This window comes from Thermobia domestica, chromosome 2 (assembly GCF_964235325.1).
Source record: "Thermobia domestica chromosome 2, izTheDome1.hap1.1, whole genome shotgun sequence".
In the NCBI taxonomy this organism is placed as follows: domain Eukaryota; kingdom Metazoa; phylum Arthropoda; class Insecta; order Zygentoma; family Lepismatidae; genus Thermobia; species Thermobia domestica.
This window is the reverse complement of record NC_137455.1, coordinates 217,044,088-217,058,697: the sequence shown is the minus strand read 5'-3', so window position 1 is coordinate 217,058,697 and position 14,610 is coordinate 217,044,088.

The following is a 14,610-nucleotide window of genomic DNA, read 5'->3' as shown; positions in this document are numbered from 1 at the left end:
ACCTCCTCACGTATAACAAAAAAAACTTATGGATGTTTAATAAAATTAATAAATGTCTCTTTGCCCAACAGAAATTCCTTTTTTCGCCATAATAATGTTAAATCTCTTTCCCAAATAGAAGGTGTAGCCCTCGCAATGGGGGCTAGCTATACCATAGCTAGCTAACTTCAACACACACAAAAAAATAATAATTTAAAAATTATGTATCTTCCAAAAGTTATTGAAGCAAGGTCTTTTCTTCCGAACTTTTTAATAGCATAACACTAGCGCCATATAAGTGGAAATTTGCAGAACCTTTCCCAAAGACAACGTATTTGTACTTGTTTATCTCCGACTGTATAATTGCCTAGTTTACTTTAAATTCCTTGTATGACATTCTTGAATAATTTACATTATGTATTGTGTATTAGAGATGTACCTTTTACGTTTGTAACTGATCATTCTTGTTAAAGTGGCGTTTTGTTTTTAATAGCTCTTATTAGAATGTTGTTCGTACGCTCATTTTTACAATTGGCACAAGATTATTAATCAAATTCCTAGACCCTATGTCAAGAAAGTTCGGTAAATGACGTCATACTAGTCACGATTGTATAGTGCGTCATTGTCACATCCCGTGAAGAACAAGTCTAGCAAGACATGTCTGAAGTTGCCGAGCAGCGGCGCTGTGATTGTGTCTACAGTTTGTAAACAGTACATCATAGAATGAACATGTAGTGTGTGCGGTCGAAACAAATTATGGATATAAAACTGGAACAATAAACGAATATGCTGTTCTGTTTCAAACTTGGAAAGTCAGCGAAAGAAACTCATGAAATGTAAACAGTTTACGAAGAAAGTGCCGTCAGTTTGAAATGTATTTATAAATGGTTTAAACGTTTCCAAAAAGGGCGAAAAACCTGGAATACGCCTCCCGAACTGGATGACCTGGAAGTGCACGCACTCCAGACAAGGTACAGAAAGTGAAGGAACTTTCTGCCTAAGACCGTCGTGTGGCAGTGTGAATGGTAGCGGAAGAAGTGAGAACTCGTGAACCTGCCTACCTCATAATGACCGAGGATTCCGGTTTTTGCTCCCGAACCGTGCCCGCACTTTGATTCCGAAACAAATCCAACTTCGGTTTGACATCTGTGGAAATCTTATCGACACGAATCGAGATCAAAATTTCCTGAACATCACGGGCAACTAGACCTGGTACCTAAGAGTTCTGCCTTGAAGGAATATGTCAAAGTATAAAGTGACGGAGTCCAGGGTCACCGAAAAGCAAAAGAGTGCGAAGTGAGAGATTTTGCATCAAGACAATGCTCGTCGCGTTCTTTGATCCTGAGCCTCTCATCCATAAAGCGCTCCTTCCTGTGGGCACCGCATTAAATGCCGCTACAAGCGTGGAAATGCTGAAATGTAGACTGCAACGCATCAAGCTGGTACGCTCCCAGTACGCCATGCAAAGTGACTGGAACCTTCTCCATGACAATCCCCAGACACACACTGCCTTTCTGGTGCAACAGTTTCTACTCAATAGGGGATTGTGTCACCAAATCACCCACCCTATCACCCAGACTTCTATCCCTCGATTTTTTCTTGTTATTCAAACCCAAATCAGCCCTGAATGGTAAGTGATATCGGACATTTAAGATATTTAACGTAATGTTTCGATCCAGCTGAAAGCCGTCCTTAAGGACGATTACACCAGGAGTTTGCAGAAATCAGCCCTGAAGAGTATGGTGATATCGGACATTTAGGATATTTAACGTAATGTTACAATCTAGCTGAAAGCCATCCTTAAAGACGAGTGTGTAAAGTCCTTAGTTCATATATATATTTATATCACTAAGGCTACTGATATATCAAAATATCCATTTTACAACTGCATCAAGATATTACCTTTTATTGTAGTACCAAACAAGTTAAACAAGTACGCTCTTTAAAAATTGTACCTGTAAGTTTCATGAGATGGATCCTTTCTTATGCATTATTTATTTTTCGTTGCTATGACAACTAAACTCACATCGTCGAAACGCTATAATAACAAAATATAATCCCATAACAACCATAATCCCATAAGATGTGGCAAATTACATCTTCTCATATTCTTCTTCCTTTCTTCAACAGCTTGTGCATAATTTAGAAGTACATTTGGCAACAAATATAAATAAAGATATAATAAAGGCTGTAGAATACAAGTATCGTGGCGCATGAACAATAGGAGCTTTTTTCTAAAATTATAAAAACATAAATCCTGGACTGTTCGCTATTACATACTAATTACTTAAGTTTCTGAATGACCCTCGTATACATATAAAAATTACAATTCATATAATCATATATCATATTTTACTTTTGTATCAATATTATTTTTGTATTTGGGGGGGCGCGGTGGCTTAGTGGTAGAGCGTTCACCTCTGGTGATTGGGGTCCCTGGTTCGATCCCAGCTCGCGCCGTGTGGACTTTCTGGTGGACAAACACCGTGCTCGTGGGTTTTCTCGAGGTTCTCCCGTTTAATCCCACTTTCTTAATTCCACCATTTCACTCATTTGTCATAGTCACCGTCTCCTTTAGCCTCACCGGCATAACCGCGGGACGTAAAACTCAAAGATTTCATTTCATATATTTTTTGTATTTTATCGTAATCCTCTTATTGTGCTTCCAAAATGTCTTGAGCCGTGGCAAAAATGCGAACTAAAGCTCACACCCTCACACACCCACGCGTTGAGCCAATAAGGGTTCAGCTGTTGCTAAGCGAGAGAAAGGGTGTGGAATTCCTTCAGCCGATAGCAGCGCTTGCTACGGAAGGCTAGGGATCAAGTCAATGTGGCATATCTTTAATTAATTTCATTTCAAATATGTATGCACTTCAACGTCGATTACAGAAGGTACATTCAGATAACGGCATAGAAGTTGTTTAATTTTAAGTTCTTTTGTGGCCATTGATACGTGTTATAAGTTGAAGGTTAACAAAATCTATATTATTTTATCGGGCAAAACTAAGAAGATTGTGAAACGGATATCATTATGATATTTACATAATTGCTCTTTTAAACAAGAAAGGATCAAATATATCATACATTCCAACAAAATACAAATTAAAATTGAAATATCGACAATATCCAGAGCAAAAAACGATAATTAATATCACAACATAGTAAAAATTAACATAATTGTCAGAACTTTGATAAGCATTATTCATATTCATCTACATTAGTACGTGATGAATTATACATTTATATTATCTATATAGAATTTAAATAAAGTACGAACAACATACGAAATTATAACGGTATTTATAGTGAAATAAAACAAAAATCAATTGAATACGGTTTTCTCAGACGCCGCAACATTAGTTTCCGTTATATTATCATAGGATTGAGTTAAGTTACATTGCGTAGCGCAATCTTGGGTACAGTCTTGTCTATTACATCCTTCATCTGTATTCCGATTTCTATATTGCGAATTCCTGCCACCTGTGAGCCTGTTTCGTGAAAACGTGTTAGGTTTACTATATCTATTGCTATTCCTGTAATTAGGTTCAGTTCGAGTACCGGTAAAATTTAATTCGTTTGTTCTCCCATTAGAATGAAATCTATTATTATTTCGCACATTTGAAATATCCTCTTGTTGAACATTGATATTACGGACAGAGGCATAATTAACGTGGCTACGATTAGGGTCAGCCTGCCCTCTATTGTTATTTTGCATCATAGATTGGCATTCAACATTTTGAACAATCATAATGAGATGGTTGAAGTTGACACACTGAGCCGAAATTAACATTTGTTGTAGCTTAAAGGGTAATAAGATACGTATGGATGTTATTATCCTAGATTCAGGTTGAAAAGGATTAATTGATTTCAACTCGTTATAAGCTGATATTACAAAGTCAGTGATACTCCGGTACAGTTTAGGATGATAATGCCTATTACGAATCAATGCATCCCTATTAGCTAACATAAAGTCATTTTCGAAGTGGGATAATAACGCATTCTTAAAATCAGAGTAATTACGCAGGTTAACTATGACAGCCTTAAACCAAGTTGAACAGGGAGGCAATGAAACGTGTGGCAGAATTTTTAAGAATTTAGATTCATCCACTCCCATTAGATCACACTCATCTTCGAATTTCTCTATAAATATACTAGCTGGTATATCATCAGATCTTCCACTAAACTTTGTAAGAGATTTGATTTCACTGACACGGAAAAATTTACCTCTGTTCCTATCCTTCACCTGAAGGGAATTCACAGGATGATTTCTTTCATGCTACGAGAAACCATTGGTTCTCCGATGCTGGTCCATACTAACCTCACTATCACTCCTTATTGAAGAATCAGATGAGTCACTTTCTCTCACGTTCCTTCGATGATAATACTGGGATGCCTGCATAATGTCAGTGAGAGCTCTATCGCCATTCGCATGAGCATTGACATGATTCTCATTAGCAACAACAAGACTTTCTTTAATAGAGTTCACTTCTTCTTGGAACTTTCTAATCTGGTTATTATCTTCACTGGGTAGTGTGATCATTAACTATAGTTTCTATTACTTCAACGGAATTTTGCACCTCAGTAAATCTACGTATAATCTGTTCAATTTTAAGATCACTGTTCAATTCGTTGATTTATTTGTTCCGTTTGTTGATTCGTTCGGTCACCAAAATCTTGCTTTAATTGTAACATCTGCGGACCAGACTCTTGCCTCAGTTCCTGCTATAATTGTCCCATCTGCTGACCAACATCTTGCTTTAATTGTCCCATCTGCTAACTAAAATCTTGGCTCAGCTGTTTAATGAGATCGGCTAGGTCAAATAAGTTCATCTTCCCATTATCATTTGATTCAGTTGTATTTTCAATAGAAAGACTCATTTTGATATTTCTGAAAATTTTTCTGCCACTCTGTAATAAAGTATACTCCGTTTTGATGTTTTTAGCAAAATCACTACGTAACATTAAAATCAATCTGCAATCCTGGAGTTAATTATGTAGGAGATTGTTTACTTAACTTCACACAAATCTCCTAGAATCCTGGGCGTAACCATCAAATTTATATGTAACGAAACTCAAAGGTCCTTAGTTCATATATATAATTATATCACTAAGGCTACTGATATACCAAAATATCCATTTACACACTGCATGAAGTGTATCCATGCAGTGTATCCATGAAGTGTATCCAAAATATCCATTTACCTTTTATTGTACCAAACAAGTTAAACAAGTACACTCTTTAAAAATTGTACATGTAAGTTTAACGAGGTGTATCCTTTCTTATGCGTTATTTATTTTTCGTTGTTATGACAACTAAACTCACATAGTCGAATCACTATTATAACAAAATATAATCGCATAACAACCAGAAGAGAAATTATATCTATATCTCTTTTCATATTCTTCTTCTTCCTTTCTTGAACAGCTTGTGCATAATTTAAAATTACATTTTGCCCCCAAATATAAATAAAGATATAACAAAGGTGTTAGAATACAAGTATCGTTGTAAGTACACCAGGAAATTGCAGAACTTGTACTGCCGTTCCCAGAAGTGCATTACGATCGATGACGACGAAGACCAATAACTGCTGTTTCACGTAAGAGAATAATTCATTCGAAATGTAGACACATTCATCGAACTTTCTGGACAGAGTTTGCATTTTCTTTTACTACTTCTTCTATGTCTTTACCTAGGTCATGAATAGCATCAATGACAGGTTGTTCATGTCTATTATATTTTGAAAAAAAATACCTTGTTTCTCTTCTCCTAGTTTTCAAACCCCTTTAGAAGGAACTTCTTTAGTTTAATATTTCTCTGTGATTCTTTTTCATCTATTTATTATTTAGTTAACATCCCAATTGTAATTCGTTGGTGCTCGTACTCAGATACGTTGTACGTTGCGTATTATTAAGTTCTTTATCCTATTCGTATTCCTTACAAAGTTTACTCTCTTCGTTATATCACTTACTAAAATCCAAAATTAACTTTCCGTTAAGTAATACATCTCTCTTTAAAGTTGTCTCCCATAACATACACGGTATATACATATTTATAGTTTGTACTATCTTTTCAAAATGTACACAAGAAGTTATCGTCATCTCTTAATAGATGTTCTACTAGTTCTGATTTCGTTTCCGCAAGATATAAAAATATGTATATGTCTTTCTCTTCTAAATAATCTCTAGTGTTGTTCTGAATATCTACGGTAAAGTCAAAAAATGTTACAAAGCATTAAATATTTATTAATTTATCAATAAATTTTATTAGTTTGATACTGATAAAGAGTGTTTCTTTTAAATTGACAATCTTCTATTCTGCTTTTTCAGCTCATTATTGTTGCCCGATTAATTAATTCCTTCCTGGCTAGCTACTCATACCATTTCCACACCATGTAATAACCCATTCCATCAGTACAAGTTCTACATATCTCTTTTCAGTTATTTTTAAATATTCTTCTCTATATTCAAATTTAACAACTTCTTAAGTTTTCTTATATATTAGGTAAAATGTTTCGAGTGTTTCCTTAATATTATTCATGTTATCTTTGATAAACACTAAACAGCATAAATATTATCACCATCCGATAATTTTTGAGCGAAATCGTTAGGCTGCCGTGAGAGGCATGGGCGTACAACAGAATTGCTCTCCGTACATTGGCAGGGATATTACATCATTAGTCAGTGTAAGATTTGTGCATAAAATGGGGCCTGCAATATATTGGAGTTTAATAGGGGCCAAAATACGATGGCCAAACAGCAGGAAACGAGCATTTCGGAAAACGTACTACTTTTTTAGAGTTAGCCAAGCTACTATAATTACCGTTATCTAAAGATATGAAAAGAAAGTTGAAACCAGCACCAAACCACAAGAAGTAGGGGTACTAGGTCTCATTAAAAATGCCGGACGCCGTGGCTTGTTGAAATTGGTACAACAGAATACGGTGCAAACTGAGCTCAAACAACAACAGACTTGGACAATGGACAAAGAACGAGTATGTTTAAGCACAAAGTTCGCCGTTGATTGTTAAATATGTGCATCCGCAGCTGACGCCCCACGCCTGTACCAATCTTAAAGCGTGACATCGTGAATTCTGACTCGAATTCACACTTGTCGAACCGCCGATCAAATACAACGCTATATGATCCGATGAATAAAGATACTACCTTCATCATATCAATGGTCAGATCAGGATCTCTCTTCTTGCAGGCGAATAGTTTCTAAAGAAGTGCACAAAAGATAACCACAGGCCGGTGGTAGCCCCCTTATGATTTCTTGAACTTTCATGTGAACATCCATGGATCCAGTATTGTGTGTGGAGGGGAGGGGATGCTCCTAACTATCAAGAGGCCTTTGCTAATCTCGTAAATCAATTCATGTCGGACATGTTTACAGCTGATAATGATATCTTTCAGTAGGACAACGTTCCTTGTCTCAAGTCAATATCGTGCTGCAATGGTTTGAGGAGCACAGTGATTAATATCAATTGTTGTAATATTCTTTAAACTCATCTAAACTTAATTGAACACCTTTGACATATAATTCAATGTCAGACCCGATATGATCATGGAATTAAGTTATTTGCTTATGTAGATATGATGGCCCATGCTTTAAGTCATATACTAATCCTTCATTGCTTCCATGCTAAATAGCATTCATACTGCCTTGCGAGATAAAAAATGGAAATACCATTATTAGGTAGTTAGCCATTATGTGCTTCCTGGTCAGTGTGAATAATAAAAACAACATTCTCAAGATTATGTGGCAATAATAAAAACATAACATTCTCAAGATTATGTTTTTATTATCGCCAGTTTCTTTTTAATGAAGATGACTTATTTAAGAATGTTTTATATTCATCTTTTCTTGTTTATGCAAAACTAGGAAAATACACGGAAAATTTTCACCCTCTTGACACAATTAATGTTCACTCAGGAGCTGTATGTTCAAAATGAGGAATAGTGACACAGGGAAACAAGAATTGTTTCTACATTTCTAACACCTAAAATATTTAAAATGCTCTTCGAGTCGATGTGTCAAAATGAACGTCATAAGACAGATTTAGAGCTTGTTGAAAACCAAGGTTTACGGCCATTAATTCGAAATAAAATACTGATACCAATCATAAGAAAAACAATGTGAACTTCTCTCGTTCCTAACAAGAAAAGCATGCAACCAAAAGAATATTTAATTTTAGAACATTAATATTAATACATAAATCTGATAACAAGCCAAACTCTTACTGGTACGGCTTTGCAATTTGGTCATTCTTTGGTATAAAATCGAACTATGGTGTTAACATTTGTGCCAAGAATTACATATTTATATATATGCCATTTGATAAAAAGTAAATAAACTTCAAGGAAATAACTATAGGATTTTAGTACTCGGAAGTTCTGCTGCAGGCAGAAAAGTGCACAATCTGTAAAAGCTTTATTGATTTATATCTTTCCATATTACAATTAATACGAAAGTAGAATCTAAATAATAGGAAGAAAAGTTTAATTCTTTAAATAATACTTCAAGTACCCTATACTTTCTCCTAAATTTATAATTAATTTGCATTAATTTTTCTCGTTTTTATAATCAAGGACTTAATATTTCATATATATATATATATATATATATATATATATATATATATATATATATGCGTGTGTGTGTGTGTGTGTGAAAGCATTCTTTTATTTTATGATCCTTCTTACATATAGTCTTAAAATAATACGTACCCGCGCTTTTCTCGAAGAGGAATTGAATTAATATTCTGCTAAAATCCAACCAGGGCTGGGCATAAATTTCCTTATTATCAATTCTGAAGCTTTTCTTAGTTTCTGCTACCTTCAGGCCTTAATAAAGTATCGGAAAGAAAGGAACGAACTAACCCATGTATTTGATTAAGAAAACCAACTACTATCATCTTTTCTGGAAGGAGATTACGAAGAAGAGAGAAAGGAAAAGGAAAGAAAGATACAAAGTATATATTCCTTGAAGAAAATTCCTTCTCCAAATTATTAGCAATGGAATTCTCTTCCTCCCTATCTGAGGTTGTACAGAGGAATTAAAAGTTTTCAGCTGGAAAATTGTTTTATAATAACTTATACAATGTCTTCAAGGAAGAAAAAAACATTTCTTAAAGGTTTTCGTTTCCATCTTTCAAGTATTTGTTTTCTTCCCATACCGTTAATATTTCTCGTTCCTTCTTACTGTTACTGGTTTCTAAAAGATTCAAATCTCTGCTAAAATCCAAATCTGTAAGAAAAAAATATCTTGATATTCATATGACTTGGACTACAAGTAGTAAGTATGTCAATGTTCGCCTTTAGCATGTGTGCCATCGTTAGGGGAAATTGAAGAAGAAGCTACAGTTTGCGGGACGACTTGAACAATGCGGACCAATTGTCGACTGCATGCATTGGGTGACATTCAATTGAAAGTGACATGTAGAACAATAATGTATATCATATTTACCCGAATATTCTATTTTTAATGGGAAAATTAACTAAAATTAAGCAAATTTATGTTTTGAGAACGTTAATTTACTAAATGGAAAGCCTTTATAACTGCGAAGAATGTTTTGCAAGGTCTATTAAGAAAACATGGTACAGATATTCATTTTTAAAGATTTTCTATGTAATAAAAATGGAGAAGGATTGTGGTTTAGTATATGATAGACTTAACTTTATTCATCAAGATTTTAAACTTTTAGCTGCATTAATAGAAAACCAAATATTGTTAAAAGAGAAAGAAATAGTGTTAAAAAAAGAATTTTTTAAAAGAACAAGAAAAACGAGGGAGAAGTTATACAAAAGAATCAAATTGGGATACTGACAAAAAATGAGCCTATAAATGATAGTGATGATCATTGAGGTAGATTCTTAAAAGTGAATTAGTTTTTAATATAATATTAGTGACATTGATATGTTACTCCCATATAGGCCAAATTTCTAATAGAATATGTTAATAAACATAAGGATTTTTACGGGTCGTATGAATATTAACTCTCGTAAATCAGCAAAAAAACAAATCTCTATAGTAAAGAAGTGAATTTTAATTATACTGCTATAAACGTTATAATAATAATGAAATAAAATCAAGTGGTGAAAGTAAGAAAGAGTAAGATGAAAAGTTTAGATAAACATAAAGTAACTAAAATAAAAGAGATTGGCAAAGAAAAGTAATAAGAGGTTATTCCTCATTGAGAAAAGTAGAACTGATTGGATGTATTAAACAAACAACATGAAAACGAATAAAACAGATTTAAATTTACCGAATTGTTTCCATTTAGAAAGATATATTTAAAGAAACAAACCAAGAGACAACTGAAGTAAATTTTGAATTAAAAGAAACGTAATTTAAAAACAGGTTACAAACATTTAAAATACAAAAGGTTGGAGAATGTAAAGTCCCTTTTAAGTTCTTAACTGTAAGAGACAGAGTTATTCAAAATAAAACTAAAGGTAGTTTCAAACTTTTTAATGTACTTAAAGTAAATATAATTTATTTATAAATTTAAAAATAAACAAAAAAGCAAGACCCTTACTTTAAGAAAGCTAATGAAACAATGCTTGAATTTAGAGACAAATGAATTTTACAGAAAAGCTAAAAACGAAATCGAATGGAAATGAATGAATTTGAAGGACGATGGTTATTATGGACGACATAATTATTAACTGATGTTAGAACTGCATAAGATTGAACAAAATAATTTAGGATGAGAAGAATATTGCAAACAGCATGCAAGTTAGAAGAAAAATCTATATAAAATCCATCATAAATTCAGGATGCAAACTGTGTACAATGCTAATGTGTATGCATTAACATCATGGCATATCATTGAGAGATAGAGCAGGGACAGAAGGCTGTATCAGCACAACGTAGCTGATAACCATTGCCAAATTTTCAGAAAATCATCTGTAGAGGTTTTCATAAAAAGACGGATGTAAATCTTTGGCTCAATGACAAGAAAGTTTCTCGAAAGGTTTTGTAACTGTTATTGGCTATCACTACAGAAGGAAGCTCAATATTCGTAAGATTTCAAATTAATGTCAAATTTAATTATGGTTATTACCAAGAAAATATCTTACTCCCAGTTTATACAGACGATCTAACAGCAATCTATGGTTAAGTTACAGTATTCTACGTGAAATTGCCCTATCACTAATCTTCAAGTCTCATGACCAAAACACAGCTGACCTTTCCAAGAGAGAAATTAAGTGCCTGACCTTTCCAGGCTTATCTTTATGAGCCAGAAGCAAAGGAAGTGAACAAACAGGGCAAACACCCCTTCTCACTCATCCCTAAAGTGGCATGAGTGCTAACTCTGCCGTCAAGGTGATGCTTTCTGTTTTCTGGGACTGTGAAGGGGTCACCATGACAAATTACCTATCATATTGGCAAACTATTACTAGTACCTATATTCCCATAACCTGACTAAGTTACGAGAGGAATTAAAGAATAAAGTCGTGGATTGATCACAAAAGGGATGCTGCTGTTGCTAGACTATGGACTAACTCACTCTGTTCGGATGGAGAACAACGTATTTTGCATCTATGATACTCTGCCGAAGGACAGAAATCCAGATGTTAGTCACAATAATTATGCCTTTGGATTTCTCAAACGGTGTCTTTCATCAGTTCAGGCTCTCATGGTGAATGTTCTCTGGACATCCTGCTTGAGAGGTGAAATATTTTTCGAAGTAATAATTTCAATTTCCTAAGTTGATCATATAATTCCATTTTGTTTCACTGTTTGATTGCTGTCAGTGACGTACGCAGAGAGTGAATCATGGCCTTCAGAGCCCCTATAAGGAATTATGAGTACTTGTCTGACTGTTTCATTCAGAAGAAAAACATAAAGAAATTTATTTACTTTAGGAAATTCTGTAGAATTTTTGTGCAAAAAATGTATAATAATACACAAGGTGTGAATAAAGTATGTGAAAAATATCTGAACTGCATTCTTCTATACATAGAAGGAAACAAACGTTAATGAAAACAAATCCAGACAATAGCTTCTATTCCTAGACAAAGGGACTAGAATTCTGTAAAAATGAAGTATGGAGTCCCGTATTCCAAAATTTCGAGCCGGAAAACTAATGCGGTGTTCAATACGGAAAGGAAGTCAACAATGCAGTGTCTAATGATGTAGGTCATATTTCTGTTGGAGGGTGGCAAATGTGAATTCCCAAATGCTGCAACTGAATGGCCACTGAAAGATGGCAAGCATGTTAAATTTTGTCTTAGATTCTTCCTCAGCACGTGTGTTATTTCAGAAATATTTGCACGAAACATAGTGAAGAAACCAGACAAAAATACACTTATGATATCCCAAAATAATAGAGGCTGTAATTCTCCAAGTATTAAAGTAGTGAAAAAAAATAGAAATTACGCAAGATCCTTTCCTCTTATTCAGTCTCATTACTCTCGGCACCGTAGTACAAGACTGCATCTCCTAGTTGATCTGAATGTACAAATCATGTATGACCTCCACAGAAAACAATGTAAAGAAAAATGATCATAAAAAATTGACTTTACAGGGAAATGTTCAACGAAGTATTTACCTTGGCTTTTCATGTGCCAAGAAGGGATGAATGTGACTTCGGTTATCACTTCCAAAACCTCTCAGAGAAAGATATAGACGGAGACCAAAAAGAAAATTTTGAATATTTAAATGCTAAAGAGTCAGCCCGACAATTTAAAAAATGAGATCAAGAAAAGAGTTTTGCTGGAGAATGATGTTTGCTGGCATTTGATATGGAAGCTGCTAGATACTGTCTGTCCATTTCTGCTAAGTTCATTTTCTACAAAGAAAGATTAGCTGTGCATAACCTAACTCTGTACAACACTTCTATAAAGATAAAGACAAATGGTATGTGGCATGAATGTTACTAAAAGAGGATTGTTACTAAAAGAGGATCAATTTAAATAGCATTAGATGTGTTTGATAGCCTTAGTAAAATTGCCTATGACGGTACCATATTCTTATTCTCTAATACCTGCAGAAGAGAAAATTGTTGGTGTTAACATGTGTACCATGTCCGTATGTGCTGTACAGATACTGAACATTTCCTGAAATAAATTAATGCTTTTTTGAGCCGAGGCATTCATTAATGGAGTGGGATTCAGTTAATTTAAGTATTGAGAAAGCTGCAAGGAACATTTATGATCCCTGTGGTTAGTTTACTGTAGTCCAGATAAAACAGGAATGACTGCATGAAGTTCCTAAAGTTGGCCACAATGACTTCGATGACTTTGAATCAATTGAAAAGTTATGTTGAAGAATAAGAAAATTGACTGTAAGGGAAGGAAAGACTAATGGATAAGTTAGTACCCTTCCAGTTACACAAAAGTGATATTAACAATAGAGGGTATAAAAAGATTCGTGCAATCACATAGAAGAAATCCAATCTGAAAACTCTAACACCATAATGCCATTAGTCCTTCTCTACGTGGCCACCGTGCTCAGCGACACATTTTTGACAGCGGTTCTTGAATTTTAGTAAGCCCGTTTTGTAAAAGTCTGCAGTTTGGCTTTGAAACCACAATCTAACGTCAGAAATAACGTCATCCTTACTGCCAAAATAGCGTCATCTGAGTGGACGCTTATTTTCTACAAAGAGAAAGAAGTCACTTGGTGCTAGATTTGATGATTATGGGGCTGAATCAATATTTCATATCTTAATTCCACTCCTTTCGTCATCAATGCATGGGCGGAATGAGCTGGTCCATTGTCTACCAACAGCAGCATCCCTTTCGTGACCAATCCACGACTTTATTCTTCAATTCCTCTCGTAACTTAGTCAAAAGATGAGAATAATATGTTCTGGTAATAGTTTGCCAATATGGTAGGTAATTTATCATGATAACACCTTCACAGTCCCAGAAAACAGAAAGCATCACCTTGACGGCAGAATCAGCACTCGTGCCACTTTAGGGGTGAGTGAGAAGAGGTGTTTCCACTGTTTGTTCATTTCCTTTGTTTCTGGAGCATAAAGATAAACCCAACTTTCATCCATTGTCACTAGTCAGCTGAAAAATCCTCTTCGTCCACCTCACAGCGATGCAACATTTCTCTTGCAGCATCCACGCGATTTCTCTTCTGGAAAGATATGAGCAGTCGTGGCACCCAAAGTGCTTACACTTTCTGATGATGCAGCAGCTTGTGAATAATATTCCTGGCAGATTCGTAACTTATATCCATTGCACACATAACACTTTCAATGGTCATCCTTCTGGCTTTCATTATCATCTCAACTTTCTCCGTCAAAGTGGCATCACCAGTGAAACATGGTCTTCTACTCTAAAGATTCTGTGGTGATTATGTGCCCAGTTTCGAATCGCCATTTCTACTTGTATACCATCTCTTAGGATGGGTTTTCATACCAAGAGACTTTTCCCACCCATTCGTGGATCTGCTTTGCTGATATTTCCTGAATATGAAGGAACTTAATGACGCCTCGTACCTCAAGCTTATGCATAAGCGCATCCTAAGTGATTTACCTGCAAAAAAGGAAAGAAAGAGTTGTTCAAGCTAGTAAAGAATTCGCATGGGTAACATGCGAGGACCTAAGTATAAAACACTTCTCCGAAGAGGTTCGTAGTTAATTACCTTTTCAGTGATTGCACGAACTTTTT